Source organism: Electrona antarctica, assembly GCF_951216825.1.
Source record: "Electrona antarctica genome assembly, contig: scaffold_110, whole genome shotgun sequence".
NCBI lineage: Eukaryota > Metazoa > Chordata > Actinopteri > Myctophiformes > Myctophidae > Electrona > Electrona antarctica.
In genome coordinates this window covers 247326-254825 of record NW_027637380.1, presented here as the reverse complement: position 1 = coordinate 254825, position 7500 = coordinate 247326, and the positions used below count along the sequence as shown (strand labels likewise).

General features: G+C 48.2%; 1 protein-coding gene across 1 annotated transcript in view; it reads left to right on the top strand.

Moving 5' to 3' along the window:
• The window catches only part of hdac5 (histone deacetylase 5), a gene marked incomplete at its 3' end in the record, with an annotated part of 100368 nt that overhangs the window by 11752 nt on the left and 81116 nt on the right, over positions 1–7500 (top strand). The gene's annotated exons all lie outside the window — the stretch shown is intronic.

Below are 7500 nucleotides of genomic sequence, written 5' to 3'. Positions count from 1 at the left end.
TGTCTGTCTGTCTGTGTCTCTCTCTCTCTATGTATCTCTCTCTCTCTCTCTCTCTCTCTCTATCTCTCTCTCTCTATGTCTCTCTCTCTGTTAGTGGAGGTCACAGTGTCTCTCTCTCTGTTAGTGGAGGTCACAGTGTCTCTATGTCTCTCTCTGTTAGTGGAGGTCACAGTGTCTCTATGTCTCTCTCTCTGTTAGTGGAGGTCACAGTGTCTCTATGTCTCTCTCTCTCTGTTAGTGGAGGTCACAGTGTCTCTATGTCTCTCTCTCTGTTAGTGGAGGTCACAGTGTCTCTATGTCTCTCTCTCTGTTAGTGGAGGTCACAGTGTCTCTATGTCTCTCTCTCTGTTAGTGGAGGTCACAGTGTCTCTATGTCTCTCTCTCTCTGTTAGTGGAGGTCACAGTGTCTCTATGTCTCTCTCTCTGTTAGTGGAGGTCACAGTGTCTCTATGTCTCTCTCTCTGTTAGTGGAGGTCACAGTGTCTCTCTCTCTGTTAGTGGAGGTCACAGTGTCTCTATGTCTCTCTCTCTGTTAGTGGAGGTCACAGTGTCTCTATGTCTCTCTCTCTGTTAGTGGAGGTCACAGTGTCTCTCTCTCTCTGTTAGTGGAGGTCACAGTGTCTCTATGTCTCTCTCTCTGTTAGTGGAGGTCACAGTGTCTATGTCTCTCTCTGTTAGTGGAGGTCACAGTGTCTCTATGTCTCTCTCTCTCTGTTAGTGGAGGTCACAGTGTCTCTATGTCTCTCTCTCTCTGTTAGTGGAGGTCACAGTGTCTCTCTCTCTGTTAGTGGAGGTCACAGTGTCTCTCTCTCTCTCTGTTAGTGGAGGTCACAGTGTCTCTATGTCTCTCTCTCTGTTAGTGGAGGTCACAGTGTCTCTATGTCTCTCTCTCTGTTAGTGGAGGTCACAGTGTCTCTCTCTCTGTTAGTGGAGGTCACAGTGTCTCTATGTCTCTCTCTCTGTTAGTGGAGGTCACAGTGTCTCTATGTCTCTATTAGTGGAGGTCACAGTGTCTCTATGTCTCTCTCTCTCTGTTAGTGGAGGTCACAGTGTCTCTATGTCTCTCTCTTTGTTAGTGGAGGTCACAGTGTCTCTCTCTCTGTTAGTGGAGGTCACAGTGTCTCTATGTCTCTCTCTCTGTTAGTGGAGGTCACAGTGTCTCTCTCTCTGTTAGTGGAGGTCACAGTGTCTCTCTCTCTGTTAGTGGAGGTCACAGTGTCTCTCTCTCTGTTAGTGGAGGTCACAGTGTCTCTCTCTCTGTTAGTGGAGGTCACAGTGTCTCTATGTCTCTCTCTCTGTTAGTGGAGGTCACAGTGTCTCTATGTCTCTCTCTCTGTTAGTGGAGGTCACAGTGTCTCTATGTCTCTCTCTCTCTGTTAGTGGAGGTCACAGTGTCTCTATGTCTCTCTCTCTCTGTTAGTGGAGGTCACAGTGTCTCTATGTCTCTCTCTCTCTGTTAGTGGAGGTCACAGTGTCTATGTCTCTCTCTCTGTTAGTGGAGGTCACAGTGTCTCTATGTCTCTCTCTCTGTTAGTGGAGGTCACAGTGTCTCTATGTCTCTCTCTCTCTGTTAGTGGAGGTCACAGTGTCTCTATGTCTCTCTCTCTCTCTGTTAGTGGAGGTCACAGTGTCTCTCTCTCTCTGTTAGTGGAGGTCACAGTGTCTCTATGTCTCTCTCTCTCTGTTAGTGGAGGTCACAGTGTCTCTCTCTCTCTGTTAGTGGAGGTCACAGTGTCTCTCTCTCTCTGTTAGTGGAGGTCACAGTGTCTCTATGTCTCTCTCTCTCTCTGTTAGTGGAGGTCACAGTGTCTCTATGTCTCTCTCTCTCTGTTAGTGGAGGTCACAGTGTCTCTATGTCTCTCTCTCTCTGTTAGTGGAGGTCACAGTGTCTCTATGTCTCTCTCTCTGTTAGTGGAGGTCACAGTGTCTCTCTCTCTGTTAGTGGAGGTCACAGTGTCTCTCTCTCTGTTAGTGGAGGTCACAGTGTCTCTCTCTCTCTGTTAGTGGAGGTCACAGTGTCTCTATGTCTCTCTCTCTGTTAGTGGAGGTCACAGTGTCTCTATGTCTCTCTCTCTGTTAGTGGAGGTCACAGTGTCTCTCTCTCTCTGTTAGTGGAGGTCACAGTGTCTCTCTCTCTGTTAGTGGAGGTCACAGTGTCTCTATGTCTCTCTCTCTGTTAGTGGAGGTCACAGTGTCTCTCTCTCTCTGTTAGTGGAGGTCACAGTGTCTCTATGTCTCTCTCTCTGTTAGTGGAGGTCACAGTGTCTCTCTCTCTGTTAGTGGAGGTCACAGTGTCTCTATGTCTCTCTCTGTTAGTGGAGGTCACAGTGTCTCTCTCTCTGTTAGTGGAGGTCACAGTGTCTCTCTCTCTCTGTTAGTGGAGGTCACAGTGTCTCTCTCTCTCTGTTAGTGGAGGTCACAGTGTCTCTCTCTCTCTGTTAGTGGAGGTCACAGTGTCTCTATGTCTCTCTCTCTCTGTTAGTGGAGGTCACAGTGTCTCTATGTCTCTCTCTCTCTGTTAGTGGAGGTCACAGTGTCTCTATGTCTCTCTCTCTCTCTGTTAGTGGAGGTCACAGTGTCTCTATGTCTCTCTCTCTCTGTTAGTGGAGGTCACAGTGTCTCTATGTCTCTCTCTCTCTCTGTTAGTGGAGGTCACAGTGTCTCTATGTCTCTCTCTCTCTGTTAGTGGAGGTCACAGTGTCTATGTCTCTCTCTCTGTTAGTGGAGGTCACAGTGTCTCTATGTCTCTCTCTCTGTTAGTGGAGGTCACAGTGTCTCTATGTCTCTCTCTCTCTGTTAGTGGAGGTCACAGTGTCTCTATGTCTCTCTCTCTCTGTTAGTGGAGGTCACAGTGTCTCTCTCTCTCTGTTAGTGGAGGTCACAGTGTCTCTATGTCTCTCTCTCTCTGTTAGTGGAGGTCACAGTGTCTCTCTCTCTCTGTTAGTGGAGGTCACAGTGTCTCTCTCTCTCTGTTAGTGGAGGTCACAGTGTCTCTATGTCTCTCTCTCTCTGTTAGTGGAGGTCACAGTGTCTCTATGTCTCTCTCTCTCTGTTAGTGGAGGTCACAGTGTCTCTATGTCTCTCTCTCTCTGTTAGTGGAGGTCACAGTGTCTCTATGTCTCTCTCTCTGTTAGTGGAGGTCACAGTGTCTCTCTCTCTGTTAGTGGAGGTCACAGTGTCTCTCTCTCTCTGTTAGTGGAGGTCACAGTGTCTCTCTCTCTCTGTTAGTGGAGGTCACAGTGTCTCTATGTCTCTCTCTCTGTTAGTGGAGGTCACAGTGTCTCTCTCTCTCTGTTAGTGGAGGTCACAGTGTCTCTATGTCTCTCTCTCTGTTAGTGGAGGTCACAGTGTCTCTATGTCTCTCTCTCTGTTAGTGGAGGTCACAGTGTCTCTCTCTCTCTGTTAGTGGAGGTCACAGTGTCTTTATGTCTCTCTCTCTGTTAGTGGAGGTCACAGTGTCTCTCTCTCTGTTAGTGGAGGTCACAGTGTCTCTATGTCTCTCTCTCTCTGTTAGTGGAGGTCACAGTGTCTCTATGTCTCTCTCTCTGTTAGTGGAGGTCACAGTGTCTCTCTCTCTCTGTTAGTGGAGGTCACAGTGTCTCTATGTCTCTCTCTCTGTTAGTGGAGGTCACAGTGTCTCTCTCTCTGTTAGTGGAGGTCACAGTGTCTCTCTCTCTGTTAGTGGAGGTCACAGTGTCTCTCTCTCTCTGTTAGTGGAGGTCACAGTGTCTCTATGTCTCTCTCTCTGTTAGTGGAGGTCACAGTGTCTCTATGTCTCTCTCTCTGTTAGTGGAGGTCACAGTGTCTCTCTCTCTCTGTTAGTGGAGGTCACAGTGTCTCTCTCTCTCTGTTAGTGGAGGTCACAGTGTCTCTATGTCTCTCTCTCTGTTAGTGGAGGTCACAGTGTCTCTCTCTCTCTGTTAGTGGAGGTCACAGTGTCTCTATGTCTCTCTCTCTGTTAGTGGAGGTCACAGTGTCTCTCTCTCTGTTAGTGGAGGTCACAGTGTCTCTATGTCTCTCTCTGTTAGTGGAGGTCACAGTGTCTCTCTCTCTGTTAGTGGAGGTCACAGTGTCTCTCTCTCTCTGTTAGTGGAGGTCACAGTGTCTCTCTCTCTCTGTTAGTGGAGGTCACAGTGTCTCTCTCTCTCTGTTAGTGGAGGTCACAGTGTCTCTCTCTCTCTGTTAGTGGAGGTCACAGTGTCTCTATGTCTCTCTCTCTCTGTTAGTGGAGGTCACAGTGTCTCTATGTCTCTCTCTCTCTGTTAGTGGAGGTCACAGTGTCTCTATGTCTCTCTCTCTCTGTTAGTGGAGGTCACAGTGTCTCTATGTCTCTCTCTCTCTGTTAGTGGAGGTCACAGTGTCTCTATGTCTCTCTCTCTCTCTGTTAGTGGAGGTCACAGTGTCTCTATGTCTCTCTCTCTCTGTTAGTGGAGGTCACAGTGTCTATGTCTCTCTCTCTGTTAGTGGAGGTCACAGTGTCTCTATGTCTCTCTCTCTGTTAGTGGAGGTCACAGTGTCTCTATGTCTCTCTCTCTCTGTTAGTGGAGGTCACAGTGTCTCTATGTCTCTCTCTCTCTGTTAGTGGAGGTCACAGTGTCTCTCTCTCTCTCTGTTAGTGGAGGTCACAGTGTCTCTATGTCTCTCTCTCTCTGTTAGTGGAGGTCACAGTGTCTCTCTCTCTCTGTTAGTGGAGGTCACAGTGTCTCTCTCTCTCTGTTAGTGGAGGTCACAGTGTCTCTATGTCTCTCTCTCTCTGTTAGTGGAGGTCACAGTGTCTCTATGTCTCTCTCTCTCTCTGTTAGTGGAGGTCACAGTGTCTCTATGTCTCTCTCTCTCTGTTAGTGGAGGTCACAGTGTCTCTATGTCTCTCTCTCTGTTAGTGGAGGTCACAGTGTCTCTCTCTCTCTGTTAGTGGAGGTCACAGTGTCTCTATGTCTCTCTCTCTGTTAGTGGAGGTCACAGTGTCTTTATGTCTCTCTCTCTGTTAGTGGAGGTCACAGTGTCTCTATGTCTCTCTCTCTGTTAGTGGAGGTCACAGTGTCTCTATGTCTCTCTCTCTGTTAGTGGAGGTCACAGTGTCTTTATGTCTCTCTCTCTCTTTGTTAGTGGAGGTCACAGTGTCTTTATGTCTCTCTCTCTGTTAGTGGAGGTCACAGTGTCTCTATGTCTCTCTCTCTGTTAGTGGAGGTCACAGTGTCTCTATGTCTCTCTCTCTGTTAGTGGAGGTCACAGTGTCTCTATGTCTCTCTCTCTGTTAGTGGAGGTCACAGTGTCTCTATGTCTCTCTCTTTGTTAGTGGAGGTCACAGTGTCTTTATGTCTCTCTCTCTGTTAGTGGAGGTCACAGTGTCTCTATGTCTCTCTCTTTGTTAGTGGAGGTCACAGTGTCTTTATGTCTCTCTCTCTGTTAGTGGAGGTCACAGTGTCTCTCTCTCTGTTAGTGGAGGTCACAGTGTCTCTATGTCTCTCTCTCTGTTAGTGGAGGTCACAGTGTCTCTCTCTCTGTTAGTGGAGGTCACAGTGTCTCTATGTCTCTCTCTGTTAGTGGAGGTCACAGTGTCTCTCTCTCTCTGTTAGTGGAGGTCACAGTGTCTCTATGTCTCTCTCTGTTAGTGGAGGTCACAGTGTCTCTCTCTCTCTGTTAGTGGAGGTCACAGTGTCTCTATGTCTCTCTCTCTCTGTTAGTGGAGGTCACAGTGTCTCTATGTCTCTCTCTCTGTTAGTGGAGGCCACAGTGTCTCTATGTCTCTCTCTCTGTTAGTGGAGGCCACAGTGTCTCTATGTCTCTCTCTCTGTTAGTGGAGGCCACAGTGTCTCTATGTCTCTCTCTCTGTTAGTGGAGGCCACAGTGTCTCTATGTCTCTCTCTCTGTTAGTGGAGGTCACAGTGTCTCTATGTCTCTCTCTCTGTTAGTGGAGGTCACAGTGTCTCTATGTCTCTCTCTCTCTGTTAGTGGAGGTCACAGTGTCTCTATGTCTCTCTCTCTCTGTTAGTGGAGGTCGCAGTGTCTCTATGTCTCTCTCTCTCTGTTAGTGGAGGTCACAGTGTCTCTATGTCTCTCTCTCTCTCTCTGTTAGTGGAGGTCACAGTGTCTCTATGTCTCTCTCTCTGTTAGTGGAGGTCACAGTGTCTCTATGTCTCTCTCTCTGTTAGTGGAGGTCACAGTGTCTCTATGTCTCTCTCTCTCTGTTAGTGGAGGTCACAGTGTCTCTATGTCTCTCTCTCTCTGTTAGTGGAGGTCACAGTGTCTCTATGTCTCTCTCTCTCTGTTAGTGGAGGTCACAGTGTCTCTATGTCTCTCTCTCTCTGTTAGTGGAGGTCACAGTGTCTCTATGTCTCTCTCTGTTAGTGGAGGTCACAGTGTCTCTATGTCTCTCTCTCTGTTAGTGGAGGTCACAGTGTCTCTCTCTCTGTTAGTGGAGGTCACAGTGTCTCTCTCTCTCTGTTAGTGGAGGTCACAGTGTCTCTCTCTCTGTTAGTGGAGGTCACAGTGTCTCTATGTCTCTCTCTCTCTGTTAGTGGAGGTCACAGTGTCTCTCTCTCTGTTAGTGGAGGTCACAGTGTCTCTATGTCTCTCTCTCTCTGTTAGTGGAGGTCACAGTGTCTCTATGTCTCTCTCTCTCTGTTAGTGGAGGTCACAGTGTCTCTCTCTCTCTGTTAGTGGAGGTCACAGTGTCTCTCTCTCTGTTAGTGGAGGTCACAGTGTCTCTCTCTCTCTCTGTTAGTGGAGGTCACAGTGTCTCTATCTCTCTCTCTCTCTGTTAGTGGAGGTCACAGTGTCTCTATGTCTCTCTCTCTCTGTTAGTGGAGGTCACAGTGTCTCTCTCTCTCTGTTAGTGGAGGTCACAGTGTCTCTCTCTCTCTGTTAGTGGAGGTCACAGTGTCTCTCTCTCTCTGTTAGTGGAGGTCACAGTGTCTCTCTCTCTGTTAGTGGAGGTCACAGTGTCTCTCTCTCTCTGTTAGTGGAGGTCACAGTGTCTCTCTCTCTGTTAGTGGAGGTCACAGTGTCTCTCTCTCTCTGTTAGTGGAGGTCACAGTGTCTCTCTCTCTCTGTTAGTGGAGGTCACAGTGTCTCTCTCTCTCTGTTAGTGGAGGTCACAGTGTCTCTCTCTCTGTTAGTGGAGGTCACAGTGTCTCTCTCTCTCTGTTAGTGGAGGTCACAGTGTCTCTCTCTCTCTGTTAGTGGAGGTCACAGTGTCTCTCTCTCTCTGTTAGTGGAGGTCACAGTGTCTCTCTCTCTGTTAGTGGAGGTCACAGTGTCTCTCTCTCTCTGTTAGTGGAGGTCACAGTGTCTCTCTCTCTCTGTTAGTGGAGGTCACAGTGTCTCTCTCTCTGTTAGTGGAGGTCACAGTGTCTCTATGTCTCTCTCTCTCTGTTAGTGGAGGTCACAGTGTCTCTCTCTCTGTTAGTGGAGGTCACAGTGTCTCTCTCTCTGTTAGTGGAGGTCACAGTGTCTCTCTCTCTGTTAGTGGAGGTCACAGTGTCTCTCTCTCTCTCTGTT